Here is a 13,162-nt window from a genome sequence, read left to right as displayed (position 1 = left end):
TCCAGATTGGTAAAGAAGAAGTAAAAGTATCTCTATTTGCAGATCAAATGATTTTATACACAGAAAATCCTAAGGAATCCTCAAGAAAATTATTGAAACTAACAGAAGAGTTCAGCAGAGTATTGGGATACAAGATAAACATACAAAAATCAGTCGGATTTCTCCACACCAACAAAAAGAATACTGAAGAAGAAATCACCAAATCAATATCATTTACAGTAGGCCCCAAGAAGATGAAATACTTAGGAATAAATCTTACCGAAGTTGTAAAAGACTTATACAAAGAAAACTACAAACACTTCTGCAAGAAACCAAGAGAGACCTATATAAGTAGAAAAACATACCTTGCTCATGGATAGGAAGACTTAACATCATAAAAATGTCTATTCTACCAAAAGCGATCTATAGGTTTAATGTAATTCTTATCCAAATTCCAACAACATTCTTTAATGAGATGGAGAAACAAATCACCAACTTCATATAGAAGGGAAAGTGGTCCTGGATAAATAAAGCATTACTGAAAAAGAAAAACAAAGTGGGAGGCCTTACTCTACCTGACTTTAGAACCTATTATATCGCCACAGTAGTCAAAACAGCCTGGTACTGATACAACAACAGATACATGGACCAATGGAACAGAATTGAGTATCCAGACATAAATCCATCCACACATGAGCAGTTAATATTTGACAAAGGCCCCAAAACAGTTAAATCCAGAAAAGACATTCTTTTTAACAAATGGTGCTGGCATAACTGGATATCCATCTGCAAAAAAATGAAACAAGACCCATACCTCACTCCATGCACAAAAACGAACTCAAAATCGATCAAAAATATAATATAAAATATAGTTCGATAAAGATCATGGAAGAAAAAATAGGGACAATGCTAGGAGCCCTAATACATGGCATAAAAAGTATACAAAACATTGCTAACAATGCAGAAGAGAAAATAGATAACTGGGAGCTCCTAAAAATCAAACACCTATGCTCATCCAAAGACTTCACCAAAAGAGTAAAAAGATTTTCTACAGACTGGGAAAAAAGTTTTCAGCTATGACATTTCCAATCAGCATCTGATCTCTAAAATCTACATGGTACTGCAAAAACTCAACTACAAAAGACAAATAACCCAATTAAAAAATGGGCAAAGGATATGAACAGACACTTCACTAAAGAAGACATTCAGGTAGCTAACAGATACGTGAGGAAATGCTCACAATCATTAGCCATTAGAGAAATGCAAATCAAAACTACAATTAGATTCCATCTCACTCCGACAAGGCTGGCATTAATCAAAAAAAACACAAAATAATAAATGTTGGAGAGACTGGAACACTTGTACACTGCTGGTGGGAATATAAAATGGTACAACCACTTTGGATATCTAAAAATAGAATTACCATACAATTCAGCAATCCCACTCCTTGGAATACATCCTACAGAAATAAGAGCCTTTACATGAACAAATATATGCACACCCATGTTCACTGCAGCACTGTTTACAATAGCAAAAAAGATGGAAGCAACCAAAGTGCCCATCAACGGATGAATGGATAAATAAATTATGGTATATTCACACAATGGAATACTATGCATCGATAAAGAACAATAATGAATCTGTGAAACATTTCATAACATGGAGGAATCTGGAAGGCATTATGCTGAGTGAAATTAGTCAGTTGCAAAAGGGCAAGTGTTGTATAAGACCACTATTATAATAGCTGGAGAAATAGTTTAAACAGAGAAGAAAATATTCTTTGATCGTTATGAGAGGGGGGAGAGAAGGAGGGAGGGAGATGGGTTTTCACTAATTAAATAGTAGATAAGAATTATTTTGGGTGAAGGGAAAGCCAACACAATACAGGTAGTCAGCACAACTGGACTAAAGTAAAAGCAAAGAAGTTTCCAGAATAAAGTGAATGCTTGAAGGCCAGTGTAGCAGGGGCAGGTTTTTGGGGACCATGGTTTCAGGGGACATCTAAGTCAATTGGCATAATAAAATCTATAAAGAAAACATTCTGCATCCCACTTTGGAGAGTGGCTTCTGGCATCTTAAACTTTAGCAAGTGGCCATCTAAGATTCATCAATGGGTCTCAACCCACCTGGAGTAAAGGAGAATGAAGAATATCAAAGACACAAGGTAATTATGAGCCTAAGAGACAGAAAGGACCACATAAACCAGAGAGTACATCATCCTGAGGCCAGAATAACTAGATACTGCCCAGCTACAACTGATGACTACCCTGACAGGGAACACAACAGAGAACCCCTGAGGAAGTAGAAGAGCAGTGGAATGCAGACCTCAAATTCTCGTGAAAAGACCAGACTTAATGACCTGACTGAGACTAGAAGGACCCCAGAGGTCATGGGTCCTAGACCTTCTGTTAGCTCAAGACAGGAACCATTCCCAAAGCCAACTCTTCAGACGGGGATTGGGATAGAAAATGATACTGGTGAAGAGTGAACTTCTTGGATCAAGTAGACACATGAGACTATGTGGGCAGCTCCTGTCTGGAGAGGAGATGAGAGGGCAGAGGGGGTCAGAAGCTGGTCAAATGGACACGAAAAGAGAGAATGGATGGAAGGAGTGTGCTGTCTCATTAGGGGGAAAGCAATTAGGAATATATAGCAAGTCGTATATAAATTTTTGTATGAGACTGTTTCGATTTATAAACTTTCACTAAAAACACAATAAAAAAAAAAATGAGACTAAAGGGGCACTCCAGCCCAAGAGCAAGGACTAGAAGGCAGGAGGGGACAGAAAAGCTAGTAACAGGGAGCTCAAGGTTGAGAAGGGACAGTGTTGACACGCCATGGGTTTGTTAACCAATGTTGTAAAACAATATATGTACTAACTGTTTCATGAGAAACTAATTTTTTTTTTCTGTAAACCTTCATCTAAAGTACAATAAAAAAAATCACAATATTATCACTCATCTGTCAATTTTTAGTACTGTGGTGGCTTGCAACTTGCTACAATGCTGGAAGCTATACCACCAGTATTCCAAATATCAGCAGGGTCATCCATGGTGGACAGGTTTCAGCAGATCTTCCAGACTAAGACAGACTAGGAAGAAAGACCTGGCAATTTACTTCTGAAAATCAGCCAGTGAAAACTCTATGGACCGCAACAGAATTTTGACATATGTTGCGCTGAAAGACGACCACCCTGGGTTGAAAGGCACTCAAAATATGAAGTGACTGACACAATAGACTTAAGCATACCAAAGATTGAAAAGATAGAGCAGGACTGGGCAACATTTCTGACTTTTGGACATGGGATCAGTCGTCATGAGTTGGTCCCAACTGGATAGCAACTAACAAGACCAAGAATTAATCTAAGAAAAATTTCAGAACAATTTTCATACTTAAGAAAATATATTAGCAAAAACTTAGTTTTATGAAGCAGATATAGGTAAGAGAAAATTCAGTTGTTTGAGACAAACATACAAAAGCCAAAAAAAAAAGAAAGAAAGAAAGAAAATTCTGCTCCATCTGCCTCCTTCTGATCTGTTCTAAAATGTAAAATTTCCAATATATTTTTGTGCATCTTATGCTGTCTTAAAATGAGAAAAAAAAAAAAAAGAAGCTGGTATCAATTCACGGATTTTCTGCATCCACTCTTCCTTCCCATAAGACATCTGTTTTACCCCCACCAGTTGCCAAACATCTCCACCCGAGTGAAACAATCTCAGGAATCAGACTTCTGTCTACACAAGATGAACAGAGTTTTGTTGCTTTTGACAGCAAAGCAAGAACAATTACCTATTTTCCTACCATACTTAAGAGCAAATATAACTTTACTCAAACTGAATTGCTTATTGCCTTCAGAGAAGAAAAATCAATCTATGAGAAAAAATTGTTATAAAAAGCAATACCATATGGCTTCACTGGTGGCTTAGTGAAAAAACATGTCTACTTAAGGCCTTCTCTCAGTGCAGTGCTGGCCTTTGCTCTAACAGCCAAAAATGGGAAATCAGAGGTCATTGCCTCTGCTGGCAAGCTGTCATATTGTCCCTGACCTGGGCAGTAAGTACCATGATTTTGATTCGCTTTCCGCTGTCTGCAGGACAGAATGGTTGTTATTCAAAATTGTCTCTGGTCACTAACCTGTTTGTTCAGTCCAGCTGGGTAAGGGTCAGCTCTCCAATCACTGCAAAGCACATAATGTTTTTATTTTTCCACCTGGGAGCTCGTAACATTTTCTCTTTGTCCTTGGCATTAAGCAGCAATAGCAGGTAATTCTTAGATTTGTCCTTTCTTAACAAGCTGCCTGGAACTCTGAGGCTTTTCAGCATGCTGACTTTAGTCTCTTACTTAGTACGGGGTTATTTTCTGCTTTGCTTGTTTTCTTATCCCCTCACAGCCTCTGTTCATCTGTTTTCTTTTTTTTTCCTTCTCTGAAGTCCTATTATTCACAAGAGAGTTTCCCTAGATCTGAGATTGCCACATGGTGGAAGTCAGGGAACAGTTGCCATGCAATGAGTAATGCAGCAGCCCTACCAGATGGGTCCTCCAGATTCTGATCTTTTCACTTCTGATTTCTAAGTCTGTGTATTTTTGCTTTAAATCTTGAGCTCTTTCTTTGACTTGATCTTCCAGGTCATCTATTCAGGTTTTCACATCGACATTCTGTTCTTCTATTCATCCTCTAAAATGTTTGAAAATGATTATACGTTATTTACATAAACTGTTTTGTCTGAGTGCTAAATGGCTTTTCCTTACATGCTCTTACTATTACTGCCATTATTGTTGTTTGTACCAAAGGTGATATCTGTCTCCTGTGTGTTTGTGTTCCTCTGAGAGGAGTCTGTTTCTGGACATCTGTTTGTTGTTCTCCATGGGTGCTGGGCACACTTCCTTGTGCTCTTGTTGTCCCAAGCCAGTCACTAGAGTGCAGATCTAGTTGTTGATACATTCTAAGCAATTGGTCTTGTAATGGTATCTGTCCTTATGGACCCACAGTGACCCAACAAGCCAGTTGGCAGCATAGACCAGGAGAAAATGCCTCTGCTTTTTCATTGACTCAGCTGCAGAAACTAGACCTCTGCCCAGCTGCAAGAGTAGAAACTTACTCAGCTTCTCCTCATTTCCTTGGGAGCCAAGAAGATCAGTTGGTCCTCCATGGAACTGTGTTACTGGTGGGGCTACGCTAGCACTTGTGGATTTCCATGGAATGAACATCTTGCATGATCAAGTGTTTTAATTGTTTTCTATTTACCCTATTAAGGAGGGAGAGATTCCCACCTTAGAGTTATGGGGATGGTGGAACACAGGACAACTGACAATGGACAGATGAGATTGACAACAGCTTATTTGTAACCATCTTGTGACCTGATATCCTTTGGTCTCAGTAAAAGGGGAGGAGAGGGTTGAATCAATTGTGTTAAGATGAGCCAATGACTGATCTTCTATATTTCTCTCTCTTCTTCTCTTTATAAGCTTCATTATACTTAGCTTCTTGGATCCACTTGCTTTATCTGGAATCAAAACAGTCTCATTATATGCATATAGAATAAGTGCTCAAAATAAACCTTATGTTCAAATTTTGTTGAGTTTTGATTATTTTTAGCATAGCTATATATGTGATTTATTATTGACTTGATATTGTAATGTCTTTATATATGTGATTTATTATTGACTTGATATTGTAATGTCAATGATATTAGTTTTACCTAATAGAACAGCACCAGAAGAAAAGCAAAAATAAAACATATCAAGACGTATACCTGTATGGTTTGATTCACATTTAGTATTTAGTTTTGTGTTTGGAGGTGGAAATAATTTCACAAATAAAAAGCTATTTGAACATTTTAGAACCAGAAGGACATAATTCTTAAGTTTATGCAAGTTTTGAAAATTTAAGGGAAATAAAGTTCAATCAGTAGTTACTCATTTAAGACATAGTTTTTTTTTAAGTTAGTAAATTTTTGATTCTTAATGTGAAATGTGAGGATGAAAAATATACTTTTTGCTAGCTTTGTTGGCTAATTGTTTCTAAAATGTTTTCTTTTTTCATATGTAACATGATAAATTCTGCTAATTTAAAAGGTTATGTATTTGATATTCTATTGCCTAAAAATCACAATCATTTTTGTTCTGGACTATAATTCCATGTTTAATTTTGATCAGATATTCTCTCTTCTGTTCTCTTTCTTTTCAGGCTGTCAGTTTGTTGTAGTGTGCTGGCTTGCACGTTGCTGTGATGCTGGAAGCTATGCCATTTTAAATACTAGTAGGGTCACCCATGGTGGACAGGTTTCAGCAGATCTTACAGACAGACAGACTAGGAAGAAGGACCTGGTGGTCTACTTCTGAAAATAATTAGCCAGTGAAGAGCATATGAATAGCAGCAGAACATTGACTGTTATAGTGCTGGAAGATGAGCACCTCAGGTTGGAAGGCACTCAAAAGATGACTGGAGAAGAGTTGCCTAGTCAAAGTAGAGTCAACCTTAATGACATGGATAGAATCAAGCTTTCAAGACCTTCATTTGCTGATGTGGCATGACTCAAAATGAGAACAGCTGCAAATGTACATTAGTAATTGGAATGCGGAATGTATGAAGTATGAAATGGAATGCATAAACATTGATATGCTAGGCATTAGTGAGCTGAAATGGACTGGTATTGCCTATTTTGAATCAGATAACCATATGATCACCTATGCCAAGAATGACAAATTGAAGAGGAATGGCATCACGTTCATAATCAAAAAGAGCATTTCAAGATCTACCCTGAAGTATAATGCTGTCAGTGATAGAATAACATCCATATGCCTACAAGGAAGAATAGTTAATATGACTATTATTCAAATTTACTCATCAACCACAAATACCAAAGATGAAGAAATTGAAGATTTTTACCAATATCTGAAGGCTGAAATTGATCAATTTTTTATAATCAAGTTGCATAAATACTGGTGATTGGAATGTGAAAGCTGGAAACAAGAAGAAGCATCTTTTCAACACCTCAAAAACAAAAAGACAAATAATCCAATTAAAAAATGGGCAAAGGATATGAACAGATACTGCACCTAAGAAGACACTCAGGTGGCTAACAGACACATGAGGAAATGTTCCCAATCATTAGTCATTAGAAAAATCTCACCCCAACAGTACTGGCACTAATCATAAAAACAGAAAAATAACAAATGTTGGAGAGGTTGTGGGGAGATTGGAACACTTATATACTACTGGTGGGAATGTAAAATGATACAACCACTACGAAAACAATATGGCGCCTCCTTAAAAAGATAGAAATAGAAATACCATATATCCAGTTATTCCACTCCTAGGAATATATCCTAGAGAAATAAGAGTTGTGGCACAAATAAACATATGCACACCTATGTTCACTGCAGCATTATTTACAATAGCAAAAAGATGGAAACAACCTAAGTGCCCATCAACAAATGAATGGATAAAAAAATTATGATACCTACACACAATGGTATACTATGCAATGATAAAGAACAATGATAAATCTGCAAAACATCTCACAAAATAGATGAATCTGGAGGGCATTATGCTGAGTGAACTAAGTCAATCATAAAAGGACAAATATTGTTTGTATGAGACCACTATTATAAAACCCCTCAAAAAATTTACACACAGAAAAAGTAATCTTTGATGGTTATGAGGGAGAAGAGGGGTGGGGAGGGCAAATCACTAACTAAACAGTTGAAAAGTTAATTTTAGTGAAGGAAAAGATAACACACATTATAGGGAAAGTCAGTACAACTTGACCAAGGCAAAGCCATAGAAGCTTCCTAGAAACATCTGTACACCTTGAGGGATGGAGCTTCATGTTGGAATTTTGAAGAATTCTAGGGGCAAAAAATTGAATGATGCATGAAGTATCAAAAGAAAATGGAAGGACTACACAAAGTCATCATACCAAAAAGAATTGATTGACATGTTCAACCATTTCAGAGGCAGCACATGTTCAAGAGCCCGTGGTACTGAAAGAAGATGTCCAAGCTGCACTGAGGGCATTGGCAAAAAACAAGGATCCAGTAATTGGTGGAATACCAATTGAGATGATTCAGCAAACAGATACAGTGAGGGAGGTGTTTCCTCATCTATGCCGAGAAATTTGGATGACAGGTACCCGGCCAACAGACAGGAAGGGATCCATACCCATTCCAAACAAAGGTGATCCAACCAAATGCGGAAATTATCAAACAATATTATTAATATCATGTACAAGTAAAATTTTGCTGAAGATAATTAAAAAACATTTGCAGTAGTACATCAACAGAGGACTGCCAGAAATTCAAGTTGGTTTCAGAAGACGACATGGAGCCAGGGATATCATTGCTGATATCAAATATATCTTGGCTAAAAGCAGAGAATGCCAAAAAGATGTTTACATTTGTTTCATTCACCCTGCAAAAGCATTAGACTGTGCGGATCATAATAAATTATGGATAACACTGTGAAGAATGGAAATTCCAGAATGCTTAATTATGATCATATGCAACCTGTCCGTAGACCACGAGGCAGTCATTGGAATAGAACATGGAGATACTGTGTGGTTTAAAATCAGGAAAGGCGAATTTTACAGATAGGTAGATTGTTTTAACTTATATCTATATCTATATCTGTACTTATCTGTAGTTAGGGAAACCCTGGTGGTGTAGTGGTTAAGTGCTATGGCTGCTAACCAAAGGGTCGGCAGTTGGAATCTGCCAGGTGCTCCTTGGAAACTCTATGGGGCAGTTCTGCTCTGTCCTTTAGGCTTGCTATGAGTCGGAATCAACTCGATGGCACTGGGTTTGGTTTTTGTTTATCTATAATTATGATATCCTTTTTGTTTATTAGTCAAATTTGATGATAAATGACAAACATTCGATGCTTAATTTTGAGAATTAGGATACTCTAGTTAGTTAATATGTGCCCTAAAATTGCCTATTAAAGTATCTATTCTGTAATTAATGAGCATAGCATTTCTTTATCTTTCATCCATATGTGTGTACAAAAAATACAATCTAAGTAATATTTAAATTATGTTTTGATGGTCATTTCAATTTAGTGAGTACACATTAAACTAGGGTCTAGTGTGAGACATTCAATGTTAAGTCTTTTTCAGCTATTTGGCTCCAAAAATGATAACAGGCCAATAATTTTTTTTTTTTTCCCCACATAAGTCAGTTATTGAACTAGTTTCTTTGAGTATATTTTTGCATTTGTACAACAACCTGATATGTGGATATTTTAAATCATTTTATAAATAGGCCTATAAACAGTGTGAAGGTGTTTCTTGCACAATAATAAATACATTGTGGACATTGCGGGAATTACAGCAGTATTCTTCATACTTTATTTAAAATTATACAAAAAAAAGCATTATAACAAATACCATTTTGATTTTGTTTTAATTCCTGCCAACATATACTCTGATACATTTACTCATACCAAAAGACAAAGTTTCATCACTATGTAAATCATTTCCTCATGAATCTGTAAGCTATCTGAATATCTTCTTTAGTGAGGTAACTGTTCATATCCTTTGCCTATTTTTTAATTGGGTTATTTGTCCTTTTGTAGTTGAGTTTTTGCAGTATCATGTAGATTTAGAGAGCAGATGCTGATTTTTTCCCCAGTCTGTAAAGTTCAACACCCATTCATGATAAAAACTCTCAGCAAAATAGCAACAGAAGGAAAATTCCTCAACATAATAAAGGACATTTATGCAAAGCCAACAGCCAACATCATCCTAAATGGAGAGAGTCTGAAAGCATTCCCCTTGAGGTCGGGAACCAGGCAAGGATGCACTTTTTCATCACTCTTATTCAACATTGTACTGGAGGTTCTAGCCAGAACAATTAGGCTAGATAAAGAAATAAAGGGCAACCAGATTGGTAAGAAAGAAGTAAAAAGTATCTCTATTTGTAGATCACATGATCTTATGTACAGAAAACCCTAAGAATCCTCAAGAAAACTACTGAAACTAATAGAAGAGTTCAGTAGAGTATCAGGATACAAGATAAACATACAAAAATCAGTTGGATTCCTCTATGCCAACAAAAAGAACATTGAGTAGGGAATCACAGTAGCCCCCAAGAGAATAAAATACTTAGGAATAAATCTTACCAGAGATGTAAAAGACCTATACAAAGAAAACTACAAGACACTACTGCAAGAAACCAAAAGAGACCTACATAAGAGGAAAAACATACCTTGCTCGTGGATAGGAAGACAGCATTGTAAAAATGTCTATTCTACCAAAAGCCATCTATAGATACAATGTAATTCCGATTCAAATTACAACAACATTTTTTAATGAGATGGAGAAACAAATCACCAACTTCCTATGGAAGAGAAAGAGGCCCCAGATAAGTAAAGCATGACTGAAAAAGAAGAACAAAGCAGGAGGCCTCACTCTACCGGATTTTAGAACCTATTATACCACCATGGTAGTCAAAACAGCCTGGTACTGATACAACAACAGATACATAGACCTATCGAACAGAATTGAGAATCCAGACATAAATCCATCTGCATATGAGCAGTTGATATTTGACAAAGGCCCAAAGTCAGTTAAATGGGGAAAAGACATTCTTTTTAACAGATGGTGCTGGCATAACTGGATATCTATCTGCAGAAAAAAATGAAACATGACCCATATCCCACGCCATGCACAGAAACTAACTCAAAATGGATTGAAGTCCTAAATATAAAATCTAAAATGATAAAGATCATGGAAGAAAAATAGGGACAATGTTAGGAGCCCTAATACATGGCATAAACAGTATACAAAACATTGCTTAGAATGCAGAAGAGAAAATAGATGACTGGGAGCTCCTAAAAATCAAACGCCTATGCTCATCCAAAGACTTCAACAAAAGAGTAAAAAGATTACCTACAGACTGGGAAAAAGTTTTTAGCTATGACATTTCTGATCAGCGCCTAATCTCTAAAATCTACATGATACTGCAAAAACTCAACTACAAAAAGACAAATAACCCAATTAAAAAATGGGCAAAGAATATGAACAGACACTTCACTAAAGAAGACATTCAGGTGCCTAACAGATACATGAGGGAATGCTCACCACCACTAGCCATTAGAGAAATGCAGATCAAGACTACAATGAGGTTCCATCTCACTCCAACAAGGCTGGTATTAATCCAAAAAACAAAATAATAAATGTTGGAGAGGTTGTGGAGAGACTGGAACACTTACACACTGCTGGTGGGAATATAAAATGGTACAGCCACTTTGGAAATCGATTTGTTACTTCCTTAAAAAACTAGAAATAGAATTACCATACGATCCAGCAATCCCACTCCTTGGAATATATTCTAGAGAAATAAGAGCCTTTACACAAACAGATATATGCACACCCATGTTCATTTCAGCACTGTTTACAATAGCAAAAAGACGGAAGAAGCCAAGGTGCCCATCAGTGGATGAATGGATAAATAAATTATGGTATATTCACACAATGGAATACTATGCAGTGATAAAAGAACAATGATGAACCTGGGAAATGTTTCATAACATGGAGAAACCTGGATTATGCTGAGTGAAATCAGTAAGCTACAAAAGGACAAATATTGTATGAGACCACTATTAGAACTCGTGAAATAAACAGAGAAGAAAATATTCTTTGATGGTTATGAGAGGGGGGAGGAAGGGAGGGAAGAAGATGGGTTTTCACTAATTAGAGAGTAGATAAGAATTATTTTAGGTGAAGAGAAAGACAACACAATACAGCAGAGCTCAGCACAACTGGACTAAACTAAAAGCAAAGAAGTTTCCTGAATAAACTGAATACCTCAAAGGTCAGCATAGCAGTGGCGGGGGTTTTGGGGACCACGGTTTCAGGGGAGATCTAAATCAATTGGCATAATAAAATCTATTAAGAAAACATTCTGCATCCCACTTTGGAGAGTGGCTTCTCAGGTTTTAAACAGTAGCAAGCAGCCATCTAAGATGCATCATGGGTCTCAACCCACCTGGAGCAAAGGAGAATGAAGAACACCAAAGACACAAGATAAATATGAGCCCAAGAGACAGAAAGGGTCACATAAACCAGAGACTACACCAGCCTGAGACCAGAAGAACTAGATGGTGCCCAGCTACAACCAATGACTGCCCTGACAGGGAACACAAGAGAGAACCCCTGAGGGAGCAGGAGAGCAGTGGGATGCAGACCCCAAATTCTCATAAGTCCAGACTTAATGGTCTGACTGAGACTAGAAGGTCCCCGGATGTCATGGTCCCCAGACCTTCTGTTAGCCCAGGACTAGAGCCATTCCCAAAGCCAAATCTTCAGACAGGGTTGGACTGGACTATGAGATAGAACATGACATTGGTGAAGAATGACCTTCTTGGATCAAGTAGACACATGAGAGTATGTTGGCATCTCCTGTCTGGAGGGGAGAGGAGAGAGCAGAAGGGGTCAGAAGCTGGCCAAATGGACATAAAAATAGAGAGTGGAGGGAAGGAATGTGCTGTCTCATTAGGGTGAGAGCAATTAGGAGTATATAGCAAGGTGTATATAAATTTTTGTGTCAGGGTCTGACTTGATTTGTAAACTTTCACTTAAAGTGCAATAAATTTTTTTTAAAGAAATCTCTCTTTATGTTTGGTTTTGGCAAGTTTGATTATAATATGTCTTGGTGACTTTTAAAATCTACCTTGTATGGTTTTCAATGAGCAACATGGATAGATATCTTCTCATCTTTCACGATATCAGTGAAGTTTTCTGCCAACAAATGTTCAACAATTCTCTCTGTATTTTCTGTTATCCCTCCCTGTTCTGGTACTCCAATCACTCGTAGGTCATTTCTCTTGATAGAGTCCCACATGATTCTTAAGGTTTCTTCATTTTTTTATAAATTCTTTTATCTGGTTTTTCTTCAAATGTGTTAGTGCCATGTGGTTTATCTTCAAGTTCAGAAATTCTGGCTTGCACTTGCTCAATTCTGCTCCTCTGACTTTCTATTGAGTTGTCTAGTTCTGTAATTTTATTGAATTTCTGATTGCTGTCTCTGGATTTTTCCAGTTTATTAAACTTTTCACTATGTTCCTGAATAATCTTTCTAATTTCTTCAATTGCTTTACCTGTGTGTTCCTTGGCTTGTTCTGCATATTGCCTGATCTCTTTCCTAATCTCATTCCTGACATCTTGAAGAGTTCTGTATATTA

This window comes from Loxodonta africana, chromosome 2 (genome assembly GCF_030014295.1).
Source record: "Loxodonta africana isolate mLoxAfr1 chromosome 2, mLoxAfr1.hap2, whole genome shotgun sequence".
NCBI classification, from domain to species: Eukaryota; Metazoa; Chordata; class Mammalia; order Proboscidea; family Elephantidae; genus Loxodonta; species Loxodonta africana.
This window is presented reverse-complemented; position numbering follows the sequence as displayed.